Source organism: Oryx dammah, unplaced genomic scaffold (genome assembly GCF_014754425.2).
Source record: "Oryx dammah isolate SB20612 unplaced genomic scaffold, SCBI_Odam_1.1 HiC_scaffold_2, whole genome shotgun sequence".
Taxonomy (NCBI): domain Eukaryota; kingdom Metazoa; phylum Chordata; class Mammalia; order Artiodactyla; family Bovidae; genus Oryx; species Oryx dammah.
In genome coordinates, this window is record NW_024070186.1 from 76,453,175 (window position 1) to 76,478,518 (window position 25,344).

General features: G+C 41.5%; 1 protein-coding gene across 2 annotated transcripts in view; it reads left to right on the forward strand.

Annotated features, from left to right (window-relative positions):
* Window positions 1-25,344, forward strand: part of ST6GAL1 (ST6 beta-galactoside alpha-2,6-sialyltransferase 1) — a 142,439-nt gene that overhangs the window by 53,661 nt on the left and 63,434 nt on the right. Inside the window, exon 1 of one of the 2 annotated variants that reach the window (XM_040252915.1) lies at window positions 19,863-20,026. The exons of the other annotated variant lie outside the window; for it this stretch is intronic. The gene's annotated coding sequence lies outside the window, so the exon portion shown is untranslated. Of the gene's footprint in view, window positions 1-19,862; window positions 20,027-25,344 lie in introns of those variants that run through there. 2 annotated transcript variants of the gene reach the window in all.

Consider the following 25,344-nt stretch of genomic DNA (forward strand, 5'->3'; position numbering starts at 1 on the left):
CAGCATAAGCTTTCTTACAGACTAAGAGCAGTCATTAAGACCCTGCTAGAAGGAAACCAGCTGAATGATCGCCTACGCTAGATTCTAAGATCCATGACGTTATTAATAGCTGCTACCTTGAACACTGATTGTGTGCTGGGTGTTTCTTTTGTCATTTAATTCTGCCCATAACCCGATGATAGAGGTAGCACTGTCCCTGTTGTACCAATGAATAAACTGAGCCCCAAAATTCAGCTAGGTTGCCCTAGGTAACAGAGCTAGTAAACAATGGACTTGGACTTCACACCTATCTCTCTGTGAATCACAAGTTAGAACTAATTATGCATATATAATTTTGCCTTATTGGAGTAATAGGAAGTTTTGCTTCTTTTGATGAGGAAGGGATTGGAAACCCTGACAACTGATGAGAGCAAAGCTGTGTAAAGAGTGTATCACAGGGATGGCAGATCCTTATACTCATGTTTGAACTCCTCTCTAACCTTTATTAATATGGATAGCCATGACCTTCCCAAAGACATCTTTTGATGACTTGGCAGAGAGAGATTTCTGTTGCTAGTGACTCTCAGTGAGGTACCATTAATGCTAAGGTGGTAGCTGACTATGTTGGGACTGTTGGGCTCTGAGGCAACTATGTTGAGGGCCAGGAATTTGTTCATTGAGGAATGAAAACAGGTGGGAAGATTCAGTGAGAGGAAGGGAGTGTGAGATGTGCATCATTTCTTCAGCCTTGAGATAAAAGGGCACCTGTGTGTATTAACTTTGAAAAGGAGACCATCTGGCCCCATCGTGGTTGGCCAACACAAAGAGATTGTCTTCTGATACATAGATCTGTTCTGTTAGAAGAACAAAAATCATCCAAGAGAGGTAAAGAAATTTGAGGACTTTCTCCAACTCAAGCTTTATTTTCTGTAACTGTGAACAGATCTTGTTTTTGGTTTAACATCATTTCAGTACTCAAGATGGCGGGTCCTCACCATCCTCTCCTTTCTGATTGACTGTCTGCCATCTTTTCTTCCAGAAGCTCCTTTGGGCTCCAATTTGAGCTGGCTGCTCTTACACACTACCATTTCTCCTTTCCAGGGGAGAGGAGAGAAGCAGGGAAAGGAAAGGAAAGTGGGTAGCAGCACCTTTCTTCATTTCTAACTCTAGCCACAGTATCTTTTCTTGGGACTCTTTGTGTAGATATGGCCAATATTATATACTTTACTCTGTCATTAATTTCATTACATTTGTTCAGCTATTTTGTTTTCTGCCTTAGGTGCTAGGTTTGTCTCAAAACTCTTTGAGGGCAGGAAATGTAGTTTATGTGGAGGTGGTGATGACTGTATTTTAATTTCAGTGTAGCCAATAAAAACTTTAAAAAATTTGTTTAACTGATGTTTATTGGATGCTTTCCTTGGTCTGGGCATTGGACACGAAGGCACTAGGGTTACGGAGCTAATTGTTACTTGATTGAGATGGTTAATTTTAAGGGAAGACAGACATGTAAGCAAATTAAAATGTTAATTTTATTTGAGCTATAATTGAGGTTTGAGTAAAATTTATTGGGCACTCAGATGAGAAATGATGAGACAAGAGAGATGGAGACAGATATAAGAATGTTTTGAGAGCAGTAATAATAGAACTTTGTTTCCTGTTGCATTTGATTCAATACCTTAATGGGCTTGTGTTAGGGACAGTGAGGTACCAGGATGAATATGCAGTCCAGGAGCACCCTGAGTGAAGGGAGAGCTGAATATGGGATAAGAAAGAAGGAAAAATGCTTAACAAGATATTAAGTGATGGAGAGACTGAGGGAGAGGATTATAATTCCTAACACATATTGAATGCTTATTACCATGTGCAAGGTAATTAACATGAATAGCCTCCTTTCCCCCTCATTATAATCTTATGAGGTAGATACTGTTTTCTCCATTTTTACAGATGTAGACGCATCTTGAGAGTAGTCAAGTAGCCTGTTAAGTTCACATAGTTGAGAAGTGGTAAAGTCAGGTTTAAACCCAGGAACTCTTGTTCCAAAGTAAACACCCATGTGATTGGGTAGAGAAAAACTCAACCAGCTGATCAGGAATCTCCAAAGGGCCCTCAGTGCTGATACATGCTGTGTGCTATGCCTAGTCACTCAGTGGTGTCTGACTTTTTGCAATCGCATAGACTGTAACCAGGCTCCTCTGTCCATGGAGATTCTCCAGGCAAGGATACTGGAGTGCTGATAACCCCCACATTTATACCTGTGGGCTAGACCTTCCTACCACCCTCTGTAATCTTCTATCGGATTGCCCGGTCACACTTGAGAGTCTAATCTCAAACTCAGGATACCCAGAGCTGAACTGATGTGCTCTTTCCCAAGCTTCTCTGCCCTATCTTCTTTTCTGTTGAAAGCAGTACTATCCCCAGATACTAAGTTATTCACTCATTACACTTAAGGTTTTCTATGTCTCACTCTGCTAGAATGTAAAGCTCCAAGGGCAGTGATCTTCATCTGGTTAAGGATCTTAAGCCCTCAGAATTATGCTGAGCACATAGTGGTTAATACATTTAAAAATGAGTGAATGTAGGTGTCAATTTTCTGCATAGGTGTCTGGTTTAAATTTTGTTCTTAAATGTGGTCTGGAGTCTAGGGGAGGTGCTTATGGGTGTGTGTAAGGGGGTACAGAGTGAGGGGAGCCCGTGAGGTTGAGGCTGGACTCCTGGGGATGTGGACGCTTCAGGGTCAGCAGGAATCTGGTCACCAGAGGAGGTTGGCATGGGGAGGGAAGTAGGGAGCTGGGAGAATGCCTGTTAGAGGGAGGGAGTTTGAAGAAAAGGAACCAGAGAGGCCTCACTGAGGAAGGTGCTGAGAGGAGATTTTGCAATTAGAGACGCAATTTCAATGGAATGATGTGGGCTGACTCCAGTTACTTGGGGAACAAGTGGAAAGTGGAGAAGTGTAAGCATCTCAAGAGGCTCTGCTGTGAGGAAGGAGAGGTTAGGTTGTTCTTTGAGGAAGTGTTTTGTTTGAGGATTTAAAAAAATCATTTATTTTTAAATTGAAGAATAATTGCTTTATAGAATTTTGTTTTCTGTTAAACATCAATAAGAATCAGCCATAGGTATACATATGTCCCCTCTGAGGATTTTTTTTTTAATCTGTTAAAAAAGAAACCCCAAACTTTTGGTTATGGGTGGGTGAAGAGGAGTGAGGAAGTGACACAAGAAGGGGTTGGGAGGTGACAAGCTAATAACATCCAGAGGAGACATTGAGCAAATTGTGTCTAGTCCTTGCCAAAGAATTGCTGTTGAGTTCAAGCCCATGGCTCAATGCCTGGCACATAGTGGGTCCACAGTATTTACTGAGTACACTGTAAAATACTATAGAATTGAGTGACAGGTCACTGTCAACTACAATACAATAACAGATGTCTGAGACAGGGAGTTTGCTTTTCAAACCACTGACTATAGGCGAGTGGCATTTATCTCCCTTTAGCAGCATATTCGTGAGTGTTATGAGCAATTGTATGTGGTTATATTTTGGTTTCCTCTTTTCTGCACCATGGTTATGCTTTTAGAAGATAAATTTGGCAGGTGACTCACTTGGGTGACTAGAATGACTTGTTACCCAAGAGTTCTGTGTGCATATAATGGTGACTTAGTCTGGGCTGCTTATAAACAACAGACATTTATTTCTCACTGTTTAGGAGGCTGGAAAGTCTTAGATCAAGAAGCCAGTGTGCTGGCATTCTGGTGACGGTCCACTTCCTGGTTCATACCTGGCACCTTTTGCTGTGTCCTCAACAGTGGAAGCACTGATGGGGTTTTCTTTTTTATAAGAGTGCTAATCCCATTCATGAGGACTCCATCCTTATGACCTGATCATGTCCCAAAGGTTCCACCTCATACCTTCACATCTGGAGGTTAGGATGTCAATACGTGAATTTGCAGGGGACACAAGCATTCAGCCCACAGCAAGTGGTAAGTCCAAGGAAGCGAAAGAGCTGACCGAGGGTGGCAGAAAGACCATTTATTTGACTCTCAGTTAGAGCCTGGCCCTGACCCAGTTCCATTTCACACCAAGCGGTACCACCTCTGGGAGTTGGGTTTAAATGATCTAAGTTTGTTTCCTTTGGCTTTTATAAATAGAATAGTGTCAGGAAAGGAAGAAATAAAAGGAACTCTGATTTACAAAATGTATGAAGAACTACAGTCTATCTGTTTCCTTCTTTGAAAAATGACACACAAAGAATGCAGGTTTAATTCCCTAATGGTGGCAAATGACAAAGTTTACAGATGTCCAGGGAGAAGGCAGAAGATTAGACTCCTATTTTAATCCCACCTTCTCTGGGAAGACATTGGCAGACTGCATAGGAAAGAATGAAAGGGAAAAACCCTTACTACGTATGAAATATTCTCTGCGCCTGAAATGATGCAAATGCACACGACACTCACCCACACCAGGGAAAGGGCAGTTTATCAGTGTTCAGTGTAACCTGCCCAGGGGCACACAGCCAGCAAAGGGATTGACCCCCTTGGCTAAGGAGGGATGCATCTAAGAAATGTAGCTACTTGAAGTCAGCCAGAGTCCCTAGCACCTAGCACAGTGCCTTTTGCTCAGGAAAATCTTGAGAAATACGTATCAAAGGGATAGTGTGTTAATTGAATGAATTACTAGAGCTCTGGGAAAATTTGCAAATAGGTTTGCTGAAGTGCTGAGGTCTTCAACACTTTCTAGAGAGTGAGAGAAACCCAGGGAGAGAAACACATTTAAATTTTCAAAAGGAGTAATTACAAACCATCAGCATCAAGTTATCACTAAGATGACTTATGTAAAATGCCTGCACATGGTAGCTCTCAGTAAGTAATAATTAATGCATAAGGTAATTATTAAATCAATACATCCCCATTGCTTCTCCTCATTCTGGGACACAAGATATAGGATTCCATGACCTGACACTTTTGGGGTTCATATTGGAAAGCACTATAGCTTTTCTCTATCCTTGATGTCTTATTATATAATATATCTTTCCCTGTTGGCAGTCCTAGCCTCTTGCCCCTCAGTTTAGCAACTCTTTGTGGTTTCTGCACAAGGAAACTTGTGTGTTGTCTCAGACCCTATATTTTAAAGACCATCCCAAGTATTCCCTCAATGGCCAGATATTTTTGTGTGATACCAAAGCATAGAGACACTTTATGTTGATTATGATAATAGTGAATTTAGAACACTTCTATCAGTCAATGAACATATTTGTATCCTTAATAACCGAGGCCTCAGTTGGTAAAGAATCTGCCTGCTGTGTGGGAGACCTGGGTTCAATCCCTGGGTGAGGAAGATCCCCTGGAGAAGTGAATGGCAACCCGTTCCAGTATTCTTGCCTGGAAACGTCCATGAACAGAGGAGCCTGGCAGGCTACAGTCTGTGGGATCACAAAGAGTCAGACACAACTGAGTGCTTAACACTTTCACTTTCAAATAAGTTGGAAAATGTGGACTGGATGGTGGTTGGTTCACTGCTTCAACATAGTGCTTTTATAACTATCACTAAAGGATACTAATTTGTGTCTGTTCGGAAGATAGCACTTATTTAACCCATGATTTTGAGCAGTACATAGACAAGGCTTGCTGATCCCATTTATGGATGATTTAAAGATAGGAAGGATAGTGAATGTTGTGTGTTCCATGGTCAAAATTCTCTGTAAGCTTCACAGGCTAGAAGAGGAACAGAGAGTAGAAAGATAAAGTGTAGCACCAGGATAAACAGAGGATTAAAGGTGAGGTCCAAATACCAATGGCACACTCAGACAGCCCAGCCAGGAGGTGTAGTTAGGGAGAAAGGCTTATAAGAAAGGCTGGTAAACTTGAGTTCAGTTAATGCTTGACTGAGGATCATTAGCATGAGGCTGCTAAAAACTAACCAGAAACTCTCCACATTTGCATGGTAGGAGTGTAGTTGGTCTCCTGTTGCCTACTAGTCAGGCCACACCTAGACACTGTGGAGTTCAGAAAATGTGTTATTTAAGGAATGGCTCGATTAATGAGAATGTTCAGCTTGGAAAAGAGAAGGGTTGAGGTGGGTTGCGTGTGTAATAGTTTTGGGCTTCCCAGGTGGTGCTTCCCAGTGGTAAAGAACACACCTGCAAACACAGGAGACATAAGAGACATGGGTTGGATTCCTGGGTTGGAAAGATCCCCTGAAGGAGGGCATGGCAACCCACTCCAGTATTCTTGCCTGGAGAACCCCATGGACAGAGGAGCCTGGTGGGCTACAGTCCATGGGGTTGCAAAGAGTAAGACACGGCTGAAACGACTTAGCATGCCCATGATAGTTTTAAAGGATTGTTTCATGGAAAAAAGAACAGATGTTTGTTTTCCTCTAGAGGGTAGTCTTAGAACCAGCAGATACAAGCTAAAGGGTTTGGGAGGAGATGAGTCCAGTGTTTTGGGTTGACCTAAAAGTTCATTTGGGTTTTTCTATAACATCTTGCAGAAAAACCGGAATGAACTTTTTGGCCTACCCAATAAATAAAAGGCTTTTCAGAACTAATATTTAGCTGTCTGCAGATGGGCTGCCTTGGAAGGAGAGTTATCATTGTTACAGGTATGAAAGCAGATGCTGGCAGTGTGGCCATTTTTTTGTTGCTGTTGAATGGGAAGTTCATTCATCAGGTGGTAGGTTGACCACCTGACTGCCCCCTGAGGTCATTTCTAACTGTGATGGGGCTGCTAGGCCTCAGAGAGCACCCAGGCCCCTCACTTCACGTACAAGGGGACCCAGTAACCAGATACCTGATGAAGAGGCCAATGGGGAAGGCTTGGGCTTTGGACAAAGAGCTAATGATGGAAATCTTCCTCTGTTTGACTTTTTCTACAATTAATGAACAATTTGAATTCTAAAGCACCCATAGGTAGCATTTGTTATTAAAAAACAGCGGTATAACAATAGAGCACTGAGATTGAGTCTCCCATAGGATTCCATAGGACCTCAGGGACCTTTAGGACCTCCTCATGTTCTTCTAGCCCTATTTAGCTGTCCACATCCTACACAGCCTCCTAGGTCTAGGATCTCAGTTCAGTTCAGTTGCTCAGTCGTGTCCGACTGTTTGCGACTCCATGAATCGCAGCACACCAGGCCTCCCTGTCCATCATCAACTCCCGGAGTTTACTTGGACTCACGTCCATTGAGTCAGTGATGCCATCCAGCCATCTCATCCTCTGTCGTCCCCTTCTCCTCCTGCCCCCAATCCCTCCCAGCATCAGAGTCTTTTCCAATGAGTCAACTCTTTGCATGAGGTGGCCAAAGTACTGGAGTTTCAGCTTCAGCATCATTCCCTCCAAAGAAATCCCAGAGCTGATCTCCTTCAGAATGGACTGTCTGGATCTCCTTGCAGTCCAAGGGACTCTCAAGAGTCTTCTCCAACACCACAGTTCAAAAGCATCAATTCTTTGGCGCTCAGCTTTCTTCACAGTCCAACTCTCACATCCATACGTGACCACTGGAAAAACCATAGCCTTGACTAGACGGACCTAGTCCAGGTCAAATCCTATTTCTTCACTGGAAGCCTCCCTTACCCACCCTTATCTTCAGGGCTGGTCTTGTCTCTGGGTGTGATAGACATGGGCCTTGGAGAGTTAGTTGAACTGGGTTTGAATCCTGGTACTGTCCTAACTGCGACCTTGAACAAGGGACTTAACTCTTCATGTAAAGCATGCTTATCGTTATGTATAAAATGCAGGTGAGTTGTATCTATCTTGCAATGTTATTAAGATAATTGAAGAGAGATAAAATGCTTAGCACAGCACCTGGCCCGTGTTTCATGTTCAGCCAATAGGATTCATCTTTATGATGCTAACTGATAGGCATTATTCTTGACATCTGTATTCAACCTACCCCAAGGATGGTTACCTGCCAAGAAGAGTTCCCTGGCTGGAAACTGCTGCCACTAGGGTGAGGTTTTCCAGTATCACTCTCTCCAGTCCCTCTCTCATAGACCATGGCAGTCCCTTTCCACAGCTTGGTCTGTTTTGATTTCCTCTGAAAAATTTCAGTAAATAATATAAATCAGATGCTGGTTTTATCCAGATTCAGTTAACTCAGATACTAGTTTCAGTCAGTTCCCCCATCATTGATTGTCACGGTTGCCTGCCTCCGACCTCCTCCATCCATTTCCAGGTCACCTGCAAATAGTTACGCAGAGTTTCCAGTAAAGGCATCATCTTGCCAAATTCCTACCCTGTGTGCCCAGCGGTAACTAACAAACTGGTTCTTTTTTATTTTTTATTGAAGTAAGTATGGGTTGACTTGAAATGTGATATTAGTTTCAGATGTACAGCAAAGTAATACATATACATATATCTACTCTTTTTAAGATTATTTTCCCATATAGGTCATTGCAGAGTATTGAGTAGAGTTCCCTGCGTTATATAGTATGTTCTTATTAGTTTTCTATTTTATACACAGTGGTGTGTGTGTGTCAGTCCCAGTCTTCCAGTTTATCCCTCCCCTCCCCTTGTACTCTGGTAAGCATAAGCTTGTTTTCTAGATCTGTAATCCTATTTCTGTTTTGTGGATAAGTTTATTTGTACCCCTTTTTTAGATTCCACATATAACAATGTATGATGTTTGTCTTTCTCTGACTTACTTCACTCAGCTGGCAGATTCTTGTTTTTCCTTTTGTGGGAAGGACCTTTCCATTGAAGCTTTTAGTTTATACTATGGGGGAGGCAGGTAGGACTTAGCCTTTCTTGTGGACTTTTGATGACTTGACTCTTCAGCCAGGCCAGGCGTTTCTTTTCTCTTGGGTGGAGTGTGATTCTCCTACAGGGATCTCATTCATGACTCTTTCATTCAGGGCATGCAGAAGTTTTTGCTGAGGACCCAGTTGAGACAGACCTAGCAGGCCTCAGAGAGACTGGAATGCCCTCTGCAGTCTGGAGGGTCACAGCCTCATAGAGAGGCATACATAGACACTGAGAGGGTGCTGTGGGAGCACAGCTGAGGGGCTCCTAGCTCAGACTGGGGGAGCAGAGAGACTTTGGCTCCAATACTGAATTACCTCATAGTCAACACACTCTTAAGACCCAACCAGACGCACTGGTTCCCTCCACATGTTCAGTCAAAGGATGCCTGTGGCCCCTTCCTGGATGGCCCCATGTAGACCTTTCACAGTTGTCCCAAGTGAGGACTCTCTCCTCTAGCCTCCCCAGGCTTCCCTAGTGAAGCCTGTGCTCTTATGACCTGAGTTTACTGGAAACCTGGGTTAGTTGCCTGCTGGTCTCATGCCAAACTGGGGGTGGGAGGAGGTATGAGCTGCCATGGTGCCCTCTGTGATCATCCTTATTTGCTTTGCTTTCTTTGTTCTTATAAATCCACTGTTGAGGGTAAGGAGGGCCTTAAGCACGTGGGCAGAGGTGGATTCCACTGAGTTACAGAGCTTGGCCTCTGTTCACCTTCCCACAGGAGAAGTCAGCATGGGCTTCTGTTCCCTAGCCGCCTCCTTCCCTTCTGAGGACAGAGGGTCATATGCCTAAAATCTTTTGGGCTATCAATGGATCTCACCATTTGAGAGGCTTCTCTGTACCATTGTACCATCTCCTTCCTCTCCACCTGACCTCCCATTTGGCCAAATGGGGTCTGAGGACAGGAATCCAGTTCCTCAAACTGAGCCTTTCGGATACTTCTGTGGCACCTGAGAGTGGTTTCGGTATTCAACCATAAATATCTTTTAAAGTGTAAACTTAGTACATGACCACAACCAAAAATACCCACAACAAATATCTCAGGCCTACTGTTCTAGGAATAGAAAAACAAATTAGATATGGTCTTTGCCCTCAAGGCATTCACAGCCCACTGTCCTATCCAGATCAGATGGGTCCCATTGCTGGTCAGCACTTAGGAGGAGAACTGTTTAATAACCCCTCCACCACCACCTTTGTCCTCAAATCCTCCTGGGGATAGTAGGATTTGAAGAGATGGGCTCGTATGACAGAAGGTGGCTCTTTTTCCCCATACCCCTCCCATGATACCTGGAGCTACCTATGGACTGGGATTCTGACTTGAGTGTCCTTGTCCCAACAGCACCCAGCCTAAAGTGGGGGCTTCTTTTGCAGGCACTTGATAAACACTTGAGTGAAGAGTGGAAGCATCAAATTCATAAAGGAATCTCTTTCAAGGTCATGCTCCCTGTGGGGTCCCTATGGTCACTGCTTGGCTGGCTCTTGCCTGAACGCATCCTTTGTCTGTTCTCTTTCATGAATGACCAATTTGAGTCAGTTTTTAAGTTGCCATAAATAACTCAGTGGACTGGAGATTTAAAGGAAAAAAAATGTCTTACAGGCCTGTTTTATTTTTTGAGGGGTGTTATGAGGTCACCAGGACTTCTGTCATTCCAAACACAAAAAAAGGTCATTTCCTGTTCTGTTGTTTCATATATGTCAGATGGAGCCAAGAGGTGCTGAAATAGCAGAAGGAATGCCGGGGAAACTGGAAGTAAAGCTCAGCAGGCTGCAGACTTGATAAGTCACCCTGTGGAATCATAGAGTGGGGTTTTTGTCTGCTTTGCAGTTAGGCAACTCAACATTTTTTTTCTTCTTCATTTTTTAGATTTATTATTTTTAAAAATGTTTTTAAAATATCAAGGGGCCTTGTTAAATAACTGTGCCTTAAAGACTTCATTTGTAGGCAGGGGTAGCTGTGTGCTAGACTTGGGGAATGAGCTCTGAATCTTGGTTTTGTCCCTTTCTAGTTGGGTGGCCTTTGGAAAATGAAGTTCAGTTACTCTGAACTTTAGCTTTCTCACCTATAAAATAACCCACTGAATTATTCAGAAGACTTAAAAATAGCGCCTAAGAACAGGGACTCAGGAAGTGAACCTTATAATAATGGTGATGCGTATAGGTAGACACGCGATGCTTCCTTATCAAAGATGGTCTCTGTGACCTGAACCACTCTGCAGGCTCCTTATCACCCATATATTCCTATGTGTTAAGATGTGATTATCTTCTTCTCCTAAATATCAACTCTAATACTAGAAGCTTGGTATAGCTTCCTCTGAGGCAGCAAATGAGCACACAATGACATGTTAGTTCTACTCGGCACATTTTTAAAAAGGGAGGCCTTGGGAAAGAAAGAGAGAGTAATGGAAATAGGGCACATGGTTCTGATAGCCAGTCAGCTTAATTTCAGGCTTGCACAAGTACAGATGGTGGACATGAACCAGGGGTCCCCCAGTCTCTCTAGGCTGAGCATCTTGTGCCAGATATGATCCCAGTGTCGAAATAGTTGTTTTTTTCATGCTGCTGCTGCTAAGTCGCTTCAGTCATGTCCGACTCTGTGCGACCCCATAGACGGCAGCCCACCAGGCTCCTCCGTCCATGGGATTTTCCAGGCAAGAGTACTGGAGTGGGTTGCCATTGCCTTCTCCTCAAGATAATTATTTCTTCAGGTCCCCAGAAGAAGAAATCATAATCTCCGCCCATCCATGTTGGATTCACTGAGTGAACTTATTTATTTGAGTATTCTGTGTTTTATGGGTGATTTAAGGTAGGACTTTTTTGTCTTATTTCTTTACTGAAATAAGAATTTATTTTAATTGACTTCTTCAGATTTATTAATTCAAATTTATTTTTTCATTTTATCTATAACTATTTCAATATGTACTCTTAAAAGATAAAGCTACCTAATAGGCTGTTATCGTATTTAAATAATGAACAAATTCCTTTGTATCATCAGATATGGAGTCAATATTCAAATTTCTCCAACTGTTGTATGTATGTGGATGTGTGTGTACTCACACAGATGTATGTATCAGTATGTTTGTATGTGTGTATATGTACATATATGTAATCTTAAAAACTGTGTTTATTCAAATCAGGATCCAAATAAATTTATGACATTGCAATAGGTTAATATGACTTAAAATTCCTAAAATGCTTTTAATCAAAAGTTTCCTGGGAGAGAGGGATTTTCGGACCCCAGCACTGGTTTTGCAACTAACTGTTGAGTGAGGTGTGGCTCCATGTCTGTGGGACAAAGGCCCACAGACGACATCTCTGCTTAGCTGCCTATTTACTTGGACTCTTCAACTGTCCCTTTCAGAGACACCCACTTCCTGATCTTTTATTCATACTTAAAAGATCTTGATCTTTAATTCATACTTAAAAGAGAATCTTCTTCTCTAAACATTTGAATACCAATCCAAAGGATGAGTTTAGCTGCCAAAATCGCAGCTTTCAGATCTTCACCCAAAAAGCTTTGTATATTTGCTTTTCCTGGCTATGCAGGTAGAACACTGAGTTTTTGATGAAATGAAATTTTGCAACTTAACTAGAAATAATCTGGATCTCACCTTGGAATTGGGAAGAAGCATGTTATGACATAGAGAAGCCAGCCTGACCTCCCAAACGATGGTGTATCTTTGTGCTTTTGACACTTGTTGACCTCGGAAGGAAGTATAGATGGTAAAGAGGTATTTTCTGGGTTAAAAATAAGAACAAGATGTTTTGAAATAGGGCTCTTGTGCAAATTGCTGAGGTTTATGCAGTTGCCACAGGTGGAACTTAATTTCCTAAGACCATGGCACATCTTCCTGAGTGGCCTGTGGGGAGAGCTGGGTGAGCCTGAAGTAGCTGAGTCAGGAAGGCAATCGTGTTTCCGCCTGTAGGCAGGACCTCTCAGCCTCATGTGGTTAGGGGGCCCATTGTACACTCTATGCTAGCCTTTGCTTTGGATTAAATGCTGTAGCGTTCCATGCTCATTCATATCTTTATGCCCTTCTGTTTTGCGAAATGCCTCTAAGAGTCCTTCCTATTGGCCATTTCATACAACTTTCCCACCCCCACTCTTCTCTGCTTCTCTCAAGTAAGGTGCACCCCACTCTTCGTACCTGGCGCGCTTACACTTATTCGATTCCTCCGTTTCATGCACGTCCCGTGTTGTGTTGCCAGTTTCTTTTTCTGCCAGGCCATCTGCACTGTTGCGCTCTGAGTGCCCTAGGCTTATTGCCCGGTACACAGGATGTGCTCAGCTTTCGTGGGGTTTTGAGTTGGGAGGGGGGTTGTCTGCCTGTAGCACTCTGCTTGGGTTGTGTTGGGGGCGTGTGAGAAGGAGGAGTTGTGTTCTTGGGAAAATTGGTTTGCAGAGATATGAGACAAAAAAAGTTAAATAATTGTACAGAATGGAAGGCAGAGAATATCAGAGTGGCCAGACAGGACTGCCCAACTTCCTTCCTGTGTGAATTATCCTACTTATTCCTGGCCTGTGCAGTCCTTTACAGTTTATCCAGCACTTTCACGTGCGTTTTCTCATGCCATGAGCAGGAGATTGTTGCCCTTTGTTTTGTGATTACAAAACTGTGGCTCAGAGGAGTGAGATGATGTGCTGTGGGCCACTCAGTTAGTAAAGGCAGAACCAGAACTGGGGCCCAGTCTTCTGATTCTAAATCAGGTTTCCTTTCTACTCCTGGTCTCTGGTAACCTGGAGCCTAGAAAGGAGAAGGGACTCACCTGGTACTGCAGTTGTGATGCAAGACTTTAGACAGTGAGATGCCAGGTACTCTACGTGATCAGTGAATGGGGAGGGAGTAGTAGAGAAAGAACATTGAGCAGTTACCGTGTTCAGTGAAAATCAAGTCACAGATGTGGGCCACATAGGTAATTTTAACTTTTATAATAATCACAACAAAAAATACACTGATGAAATTAATTTTAATAGTGTATTATATGTAACCCAGTATATACCCAAAATATGTACTTTATCATGTAATCTATATAAAATTATTAATCCAACATCTTGCATTCTTTTTTTCCCCATGTGAGGTCTTCAGACTCTGCTATGTATTTTATATTTATCGCTCAGCTCCACTGGGATTAACTATACTTCCAGGGCTCAGTAGACACATGTGGCTAGTGACTACTGTGCTGGGCAGCTCAGTATTTTTTACATATTTCAAGCATTTCAGGAATCACATGAAGAATTTATTGTAGTCCTGCATAAGAACTGAGGAAATGAGAACAGGAGAGATTAGGGAGCTTTCCTGGGATAACAAAGCTGGAGAGTGATAAAGCTGACCCAGGTCTGTCCCTTGGCTTTCAGCTCTGGCTGCTGGCCTGCCAGTCCTCAGGCAGGGAGGAAAGGCGGGGTTCTTGACTGCTGGTCTAGAAGGATGGTGGAATTGAATAGGTGGAAGTGAGCAGTGTTTCCCATGTCATGATGTTATCCCCAAGTATCTGAGCTGCTGCTGGTGTGGATGGTGTTGAGTGTTGGGGGAAGGGGCCCCAGGTACAGAGGCAGCAGTAGCCCATTTCCAAACTGTTGTTAAATAAGCTTCTGTGGAGGTGGCTGAGAGAGCCCAGGGAAGTGAAGGGAGCCATTGTCTTCAAGTACATTTGCTGGAGTTAAGGGAGTCCTTTCAGTAGGTGGAGTGTCTCTTTCCCGGGATAAGGACACTTACCTTTCAGAAGTTATGTGAAGAGTCTGTTGTAACACACAGAGAGCTCAGCTAGCCAGGGCTGGGTCATCAGGTGCTAAGTGAATGTATTTGCCCTGCTCTGTGCTAAGGCAGGTGTTTCTGTGAAATCCCAGTTTTATCTTTCTTTCAGGAAGACTGTGATATCCCAATGTGGGAGAAACTGAATTGGGAGGGTCACATGCCTCTCCTATGGGCAACCAACTTGGTTCTAAGCTTTTCTTGTTTTATTCACAAAGATTACAACAGCAGTGAAGATACACTTTGAAAGCCCTGGCATCCTGACATATTACTATTCGTTTTGCACTATTCCCTTGCAATCATTGTCTTTTGGTGGAAAAATAAGTTTTTAATATAATCTTAATGTTGACAAAGTTTATTTCCCCTGTTATCATAAACATTTTCCCTATCATTATAATCCATGTAGTATGTTAATGGCTTCAAAGGATATCACTCAATTCTACATCACAGTTTGCTTGTTCCTTTGGTTAGATATTTGGCTTATTTCAAAATTTCTTGACATTGTATTTGATGCTACTGCCTACAGCCTCATGCTTATTTTCTTTTATATCTTTTATAATTAATTATAAAATTATAAATTTATAGTTGTCATTATATCTTATTTATAAATATAATTATAAATTTAAAACTATTTGTAAGAAATTACTCGGCCTTTGAATTCCAAGCCAGAGGTTGTTCTGGCACAACACATCTGTTTTCTTGAAGTGTTGCTTCTGTCCCCACCTCCATTTTATTGAAATGTAATTGACATATAGCACTGGGTAAGTTTTGATATGTACATCATAAGCTTTGTTTTCTCAGCAGTGGGTGGCATGTGAGCTCGCCGGTTTTGCCACAAAACAATGAAGCCTGGATACAAAAATTTACCCAAAGTTTTGCTAAATTTCACAAAGGTCAAAATGTGTCAAGTGTTGGTGTGTCCTTCCGCACATGCCTCTTAGAACACCACTGATGTAACTGACCAGAGGAACAGGTGACCACTGTGTTTCCAGGGTGCCTTGCTGGGGAAGCTTTTTGTTTGTTTGTTTGCAGACAGATGGTGAGGGCTAAGCCGAAGTACCCACAACCTTTAAGTCCGACACTTCCCCAGAGCTCGGCCTCAGCCTTTCACAGGAGCACAGATGCATGGAGTACAGAGCCTGCAGTAAAGCGATGACCTTCCAGTTTCCTTCCACATCCTAATTGCACTTGAATCTGTCACAGGCTTTGGAGCAGCAAGATGTGTACAGCTGGGCATGTTATTTAATCCCTCTTTCATCTAAAGAGGACAACAGCGATAATTCCCTATAAGTTTTCTGGGAGGATCAAGTAACAAGAACATAATTAGTACTCAATAAAATGTTGTAAATGTGGGTTTGAGTCTTAGTTTCAATATGTTCTAGATGCCTTCTTCAGACAAATTACTTAACCTTTCTGGTCTTGTGCATTCTCATCTGTAAAATGGGATCATAGCATCAGCCTCACAAAGACATGAAGGGATTTTAATGAGATAACGTATAGAGAACATTTAGCTGAGTCCTGCACATAAACGCTCTCCATAAGTGTAATGAAAAGAAAAACTGCTTTTTAGTTTTATTTTCTGCCCTTATATTGATCTGATTCCCTGGTGGCTCAGACGATAAAGCGTCTAACTGCAGTGCGGGAGACCCGGCTTCGATCCCTAGGTTGGGAAGATCCCCTGGAGAAGGAAATGGCAACCCACTCAGGTACGCTTGCCTAGAAAAAGTCCATGGATGGAGGAGCCTGGTGGGCTACAGTCCATGGGGTCGCAAAGAGTCAGACACGACTGAGGAATTTCACTTTCTTTCTTTCATTGTACTGATCTAAGCAGCAGTTCTATTGTAATTAGCTCAGAATTTGACATATATGTCCTCACTGTGTGTTTTTACTGTCCACATTTGCATCCTGAAGCAAATGGGAGGCAAATTGACATTGTCATGTCCCTGAAGCTTTTAACAGGTTTTAATGAAATCTTGTTTTTCAGGTTAGAGACAGCATAATTTCACGGAGAAAGGATGATACTTCAGATACATATTAATTTTGTGGCTTTACCCTATGGTTGGCATCAAAGGAAACTGTCAGGTTTATGGAAGGTATCCAGTGTTTCTTTATGCTCAGCAACACAAATCAAGTCTGTCTAAATGATAAGATAAAAACCCAGTCTTAGGGAATGCAAAAAATGGCCAATGAAGTGCTTGAACATAGCTCATCTCACACCCCCTCCTCTCATCTGTTCTGACTCCTCTTCATGTTTCAGTTCAGTCCAGTCGCTCAGTCACGTCCGACTCTTTGTGACCCCATGGACTGCAGCTCCTGGAGCTTGCTCAGTCTCATGCCATCATCTCATCCTCTGTCGTTCCCTTCTCTGCCTGCCTTCAATCTTTCCCAGCATCAGAGTCGGCTCTTCACATTAGGTGGCCAAAGTATTGGAGCTTCAATGTCAGTCCTTTCAGTGACTATTCAGGACTGATTTCCTTTATGATTGACTGGTTTGATCTCCTTGCAGTCCATCTGCAGTGATTTTGGAGCCCAAGAAAATAAAGTCTCTCACTGTTTTCGTTATTTTCCCAGCTATTTGCCATGAAGTGATGAAACCAGATGCCATGACCTTAGTTTTTTGAACGTTGAGTTTTAAGCCAGCTTTTTCATTCTCCTCTTTCACTTTTATCGGAAGCTCTTTAGTTCATGTTTGAGTTACTCAAATGTGAAGTTGATCCCCAGGCTCTGCAAACCATACACACTGTGTGGCTGCTTCTCCACATGGCACACGCTCTGTGGCTGTTATTCTTACTTACCTGTTTCTCTCCCTCTGGAGTCAGAGTCCTCCACAGTCACCCTCATGTTCTCATTGCCTAGCTCTGGTCCTGAGCAACATAGCACTCCATCAGTATATATTGGCTGAATGGAGAAACTTGCCAAAATCTGCATGTGAAGTTAGAAGCTGTGTGTAGAGTAGTGACAGGTACATCTGCAAAGTGAAGCAAGTGGGCTGAGGAAAAGAAAAACAATAATATTTATGCTTGGAAATTGCAAAGACTTTCCTTTGCCTATACTTCCTTGTGCCCTGTGAGGCATCGGTATTACCTCATCCCAGATGTTTCTTGCCTCTAAGCCGTGTTTCTCTATCAACATCTTGCCAGCTCCCATCAGTTCCATTCACCTTTGCTGAGGGTTTGGGGTGAGGATGGTCCTGTGGTGTGTTCATGTCCAATTTGTAGCCTTCCGATTTTGGGGGTAAAACCTGGACTCTGGGCATATCAGCAGAAAGGAGGAGTGTTTTCTTCTTTAATCCTCATGCCCTATAGGTTTGAGAAGGCCAGGGTCTCTCTGGCTTTCCTTGGATGGTAGTCACTGGTGGCATGGGGTGGTAGGCAGGTAGAGGAATAATCTTGGCATGAAATGAGTCTTTGCTATTCAAATGTTGGCTTTGGGGCCTTCTGCATTATCACTGCTCACCTAGGAAATTGAATCTAACTCAGTAATAGAATTCTTTGCTGAGCACCTCCTGTATGTTGGACAATATACTGAGAGCTTCATAAATGCTGGCTCAGGTACTTACATCTGTAGGACAATTGTGAGACATGTCCTGAGAAACCTGGCCAGGCCCTGAAGCCGGGAGCATAACAACAACTTGGTGATAGAAGCAGAATTTGTCAGGGAGCCAAGAAATCTGAGTTCCACTTTGGCTCTGTCCTAAAGTGATCATGTAGCTCTCTCTGTGGCAGTGGACCTCAGTTTTTCCATCTATGAAAATGGGATGAGGAGAGTTTGATCAGATGCTTTTAAATTTTCTTCTGTTTCATGCCATCATTTTGTTGAATACGGCCCAGCCTGCTCTCTTCTTTGCCTGAGTGACTTTTTGGATTGCAGGTTGGGACTATGTATTCTGAGTAGACCGAGTGAATCTATCTCCTGGTGATACTCTGACCTCCTGGTGACAAAAAACTTGTTTTCTTAGATGTTTCCTAACCGTGGGCCTACCACATTGGCGAGATATGAGGCAACATTGTGTTAGGTCCTGAAACATTTTGGCTGTATGTGTTTATTCTGGGACATTTGCTTCCAAGCCTGAATGTAGTGTTTCTCACACTAACAACTGAAATTAATCACTAGGACTGCTTTTAAATAACTTGGCCTTTAAATGTGTGGAAGTTCTTGTTATTTTCTCTTTTATTATTAGTGCCTTTTGTGTCTGGTCTAAGAATCTTCTCCTATCCCAAGATCGTGAAGATACTCTAATATGTTTTCTCCTAGAATGTCTGTAGCTTGATTTTTCACATATAGGTCTAGGATCTGCTTCACATTAATTATTTAGATAGAGTGTGAAGAACAAGTCAAGATTCATTTTTTCCCTATATAGATGTCCAGATACTCCAGAGCAATTTATTAAGAAGACCTTTCTTTCTCCACTGAATTTCACTGTAAAAAAAAAAGAAAAATGTTCCTGTTTTAAAAAAAAAAAACCTAAGTTACTGTTACTTTTGGATTCTGTTCTTTTTCATTGATCTATTTGTCTGTCCTTACTTAATCATTGTCTTGATTACTGTGGTTTTATAACAAGTCTGGTAATTTACCTTTTTTTAAAACTTCTTATTTTGTATTGGGGTGAAGCCTATTAACAGTGTTGCGATAGTTTCAGGTGAACAGTGAAGGGACTCAGCCACATATAGTAATTTATGTTTTTTTTTAATTCTGTTTTTTAAGTCCTCTGTATTTTTTTTTAAAACAAATTTTTAGTTATCTTGTTAATTTCTACAAATTGCCTGTTGGGATTTTGATTGAGAATGCCCTGAAGTTATAGATCAATGCAATAGTCAAGAGTCTTCAGAGAAACGGAACTAATAGAACGTGTGCATGTTTATCTTATCAATACTCTTACAGACTTACCTGGAGTAACGTTTGACCAAATATCTGGGCACTTGCGGTCCAACTGACACATTAAATTTATCATCACAGTCTATTTGGGGGAAAATGAACATTTAAACAAAACTGAACCTTTCAATTCATAAACATGGTATATGTTCCCGTTTCTTTAAGTCTTCCTTAACTTCTCTCAGTAAGAACAATTGTATAGTTTTTCAGTAAGAAGCCCTGGCTATCTTTAATTTGCTTCTTGGCATTTGATGTTTTGTTATTACAAATTGTGTATAAGATATATTTTCCAATTATTTGTGTATTCATAGTGAATTCATAGTATTTTGCAAGAAATGTAATTCCCAATTTGTCAGACAGCAGTGATGTTTAGGAACTACTGTTCTGGAGGTAAATCATCACTAAAACATCCTTTTCATCTATGTGCTACTTTACCATTGCTAAAGCATTTCCTTCCTTTGGACCTGACAAGGGTTCTCAGAGATAGGGGAGCTATTATTATTCCTAATATCATATAAGGAAATTTGGCCTCAGGGATATTATCTGAGAGTCCTGTGACTGGCAAGTGACTATGGCAGTCCCAGGCTGTCAGAACTCAGGGCTTTCCTAAGAGAGAGGGTCTGCTCCTGATATTGCAGTCTATGTTTATCAACGTGGACTTTTACTGAGAACACACAGCAAAGGCATCTGGCTTTATGGTGAGTCTTCGGCCTCTGGCCTCTGTGGACAACATAGAAGGCAGGGAAGAACGCAGCAGAGGGGAAAGGTGGACCGAGGTAACTTTAAGTCGCCGGAGCGCAGAGGAGGATGGGCTCACCATCAGTCCATTAAGTGCGTTTTCTTTTGTGAAAGATCCCGGGGCCCCACCGCAGCTAGAATGTGAACACTGTATGCCGTGTATGCCTTGCACAATCATGTGCCGCATCCCAGAGGGAAAACAGCAAGCACAGAAGTCTTAATTACCCAAGAATCATTTAAAGTGGAGGAACCTAATTTACTGAGTGTTTTGCTTCTTTTTCTTTTGAGAACTTCAGTAGAAGTTGATTCAAATCTATAAGACTTGACTCAAATCTAAGAGACTCTCTTCCTTTAAGTTTCCTTTTCCAGCCTTTTCAGTTTCCGTCCTTTCTCTCTTCTCCTCCTCTTCCCTCTGTTACTGAGTACTGAGTGCCAGCTCCTGCAAATGTAGAGATAAATGAGGGGGGTTCTCCCCTGGGGAACTTAAAGTCTTACAAACTTTTTGGACTGTCACCAACAATAAGGAATGTAGTTTATGGTATTATAGTTGCATTTTTAAAAAGTTCTTATTTTTTAGAAATACACACTGAAATATTTACAAATGAATGTCATGCTATTTGGGATTTGTTTAAAAATTAGCTAGGGGATACAGGAGTAGGTAGAAATATAAACAAAATAAGATTGGACATCGTTAATAATTATTGAATCTGAGTCATGGGTCCATGAGAGTTCATTATTTGTTATCCATCTATAGCCACTTTGCCACCTCTGATCTATTTCAGATAAAAGTTTCATGAAGCGCAGTTATTACATGCAGTGAATTTTGATACTTTCAAATCTAGTTTGCTCTATTTTATAAGCCAAGTGATGTTTTAAATTGTTTTTGACTCATTAATGTAAAACAATATGTATTTTGAAAAACACTGGTATAGTGTGGGAGAGAAGGACCTGTAAAATAAGTGATTACCAGCCACCCCAAAGTGCTGCTAGAGTGTGAGCTGAGGGACACGAAGGAGAGAGAAGGTCTGGGCAAACAGAGTCCTGGAGAGTCTGGGAGGCCCTCGCAGATGTCTTTGACCAGTTTGAATGGAAGAAGAAGAATTTACATGTTGACGAGATGGCAAGGAGGGATATTTGAGCTCAAGGATGAGGGCCCTGGTGCAACTGGGCATCAGTGAGGTGGACTAGGTGAGCCTTAGTTAGGTCAGTGCAGCTAGAATCTCAGAGATGAGATTATAGATAGCAGCAAAAATCACAAAAGGTCTACACGACAGCTTAAGAAATTGGGAATTTTTTCTCTGTGTTTCAGGAACGCATTTTGATGGGAAACCTAGAAATGACCCTGTAACATTTGCTTTTTCTCAAGATTGCTATCAGCTACAGGAGGTAGACTAGCTTATTCTATGCAGTGATGGTTTACAACGGAAAACACAGACCCAGAGGAGACCTGATCTTGGAACCCAGATCTCCCAACCCATCTCATGCATCTCATCTCCCACCCTGCCACAAGCTTCTTGGAAGATCCACATAGATACACAAATTGAGTTCCTACAATTTTTACTAAAGCAAAAATTATAGTCATTTCAGGACATAGTAAGAGCTGGGAATAGAGTAAGCCCTGTCCTTTCTTCTTCCCACTGCAGGGTTCTCTCATCTGCAGAGTGAAGTTATGGTAACTGAGAAATTGATAATAATCACTTACACTTACAGCACGGTATTTCTTTAGGTGCTTTACAACTATCCCTCACTTAATGTTCACAACAATTCTATGTGGTAATTATTTTTTCCATTTCATGGATGAGAAAACTGATATATACACGTAAAAGTAAGTGATGTGCCTAAGATCCCATATCTAGCAGTTAGCAGAGCTTAAATTTAAGTGAAGTCCAATCTCTTAACCACTGTGATGCTTCTTAGTTAGGTTTGATTTCATTGAATCCAGATGTTTGAACAAAGATAGTCAGTGAAAAGATTTGGCTTTCAGCTTGATTCTCAATATTGCTGAATCTGAATCTTCCCTAATTCAGAGGAAGGAGAATGTTTTTCCAGCTAGGAGAAGGATGACTTCTTGCATGGAAGTGATATTTTAACGGAGCTTTGAGAGATGGGTGAAATTTTGAGAAGTAAAAAATGCTGAGAACAAAGGGCAGAGTACCAGCCAAGATGAAATAATCCAGCTACAACTTCTCCTCACCACTATTTATAACAAAAAATTGGGTAGAATGCAAAAACCAACTACATGAAAACTTGGCAAAGACAGATAGGATACTGTAGTCAAAACTTGAATAATGACCCTTGCCATGTAGAATTGTGTAGTTGTTTGGGAGGCTAGAACTCTGAGATAACCCCATATTTCCAGCCAGAGGAACCAGGAAAATGAGCCAACGAAAGCCAGAGACTCCAAGGAAATTCCTGAGACGAAAGAGCTGAAAGGGGGACCCACTCTGTGTATGGTTTGGCACAAGTCCTGGGCATTCTACAAGATGTGGGATGGATCCTATGAAGCATAGCAAAAGTTTGAGAACTTAATCTGTGGTATTAACCACTATATGAGTCCCAGATCAACCCTTGAGTTGCCTATGTGACTGGCACACCCAGTTGGCACAGGAAAGGCTTTGAAAATTGAATTGACGTTAGAGATACTGGTCATAAAAGATGAGGGGGAATTTTCTATTTGAACCAAAGTGGGTTAAATGCCTGCTAAAACAAACAAGCAGAAGTATCAACATTTTTTTTCAGAAGAATTTAACAGAGTTTAGAGTCTCATGACCTAACATTCAAAAGTCCAGGATACAATCCAAATTTACTCACTATGAAAAGGACCAGGAAAAGCTGAACTCAAAGGGAAAGGTTTTCAACAGGTGCTAACCCTATGATATCTCAGATGGTAGAATTCTCAAAGATTTAAAGTAGCTGTTAAAACCATACTCCACTCTTGAAAGACATGAAAAGAGAGAGGTTTTCAGCAGAAAAATGGAAACTATACAAAATAACCAGAAATTTTAGAACTGGTGAAGAGACAACATCTGAGGGAATGAATCCACTAGATGGGCTCAGTGACAAAACAGAGATGACAGAGAAAGAAGTCAGTGATCTTGAATATAGAGCAATAGAAATTATACAACACTTAAAATATATTTGTAAATATATTTTTTATTGGAAAAAAATGGATAGAGTCTCATGATCCTGTGTGTGTGTGTGTGTGCTCAGTTGCTCAGTCATGTCTGACTCTTTGCAATCCCGTGGACTGTAGCTCATCAGGTTCCTCTGTCGATGGGATTCTCCAGGCAAGAACACTGGAGTGGGTTGCCATTTCCTCCTCCAGCAGATATTCCTGACCCAGGGATTGAACCTGTGTCTCCTGCATAGGCAAATGGATTCTTTACCACTGAGCCACCAGGGAATTATCTAGCCACAAATGTCAGTGGTGCCAATTTTGAGAAACCCTGCTCCAGGCTAATCTAAGGTTTCTCCCTAGTGGTATTTCCAGCATTTCCTTTGTGCTCTAATTCTGGACATATACTTATCTTGCATCTGGTTTTGTATTGTTCTCTTTTTTGTTTCCATCGTTGAATGAATGTAAATTTTGATACCAGCTTTTTCATTTATCCAGTTGTATAATTTTGGTCAGGTCACTAAACTATGCTGTGCTTCAACATCTGTGTCTGTAACATGAGATCAAAGTCAATACGCATAGATAATGCACTGACTGACATTTTCTCGGTATTTGCCATGGGCCAAGGACTCTGCTAAATGCTTTAGGTTTGTTATGTTTCACTTCTTCAAAACAGCTCTGTACGGTTAATGTAGGGGCTTCCCTGGTGGCTCAGCGTAGGGACTCTGCCTGCAATGCAAGAAACACAGGTTTGTTTCCTGGGTGGGGAAGATCCCCTGGAGAAGGAAATGGCAACACACCACAAATATTCTTGCCTGGGAAATCCTATGGACAGAGGAGCCTGGAAGGCTACAGTTCATGGGGTCGCAAAGAGTCGGATGTAACTGAGCACATAGCACACACAGAATCACAGTGAATCCCAAATAGAGTAAACCCCAATGACAACTACTCAGTCACATCATATTACACTGCTGAAAACAAAATTTTAAAAAATATATTGAGAGCAGCCAGAGAAAGATGATACATTATATGAAAGGGAAACCTATTCAAGTACTGCAGACTTCTCATCTAAATCCATGAAGATCAAAGACAGTGGAACAACATCTTTGAAGCAGTAGAAAAACAAAGCTGTCAACCCAGAATTTTATGTGTAGAAAAAAATCCTTCATGATTGAAGACAAAATATTCTCAGATGTAGGAGATCTAGGAAACTCATTTTAAATCATGTTGGAGGGAAACTTTGAATGTGAGCAATAAAAGAAGAGCAGAAGAAATAATAAATATCCAACATAGTAGATTCTCCAGCAGTGAAAATACACTCAAAAGTATGAAATAAAAAATTGAGCAAAAATAATCTGCTCCCATGACACAAGGGTAATTATAGATTACTGGCAATATTTTGAATTTATTTCCTGCAAGTCATTTTCCTTTGTAAATAATTTTTCCCTTTCCTTTTCTTTTTCTCCCGCTTTTTCTCTCTTTCAACTAAGATTTTATAGTTTTATAATATTCTTTATCAGTTTGCATTATATTATGAATCCATTACTATTTTGTTGAGAGACCTAAATTTTTTTGTTTGATAATGGTGATTTGGTTATATTTATAAAAAGAGTACTTTTTAGAGATCCATAGTGACATAATGGATGCAATGATATAATGTCTGAGATTTTCTTAAAATAGTCAAGATGGAGGATTGGGTTCTTATGTTAAAGAAATGAAACTTGCCTTAAATCGGTAATTGTTGATGCTGGGTAAGGAGTACATGGTGGCTCATTATATTACTTTCTCAGCTGTGTCTGACTCTTTGTGACCCCATGAATTGTAGACTGCCAGCCTCCTCTGCCCATAGGGTTTTCCAGGCAAGAATACTGGAGTGGGTAGCCATTCCCTCCTCCAGGGGATCTTCCCAACCTGGGGGTTGAACCCCAGGTCTTTTGCATTGTTGGATTCTTTACTATCTGAGCCACCAGGGAAGCCCATACTGCTTTCTATAGTTTTCTACATGTGTTTTGTAAATTAGAAAGCTTTAAGAAGTCTTCATAAGTGTGATTTTAATTGTTTAATCACATCCTGTCCTGCAGACATTCCATAAAATTAGATTCTCCTATTATTGTTGTGAATTGAGGCTGTTTCAGGTTATGTGTTGGAGAAGGTAGCGGCACC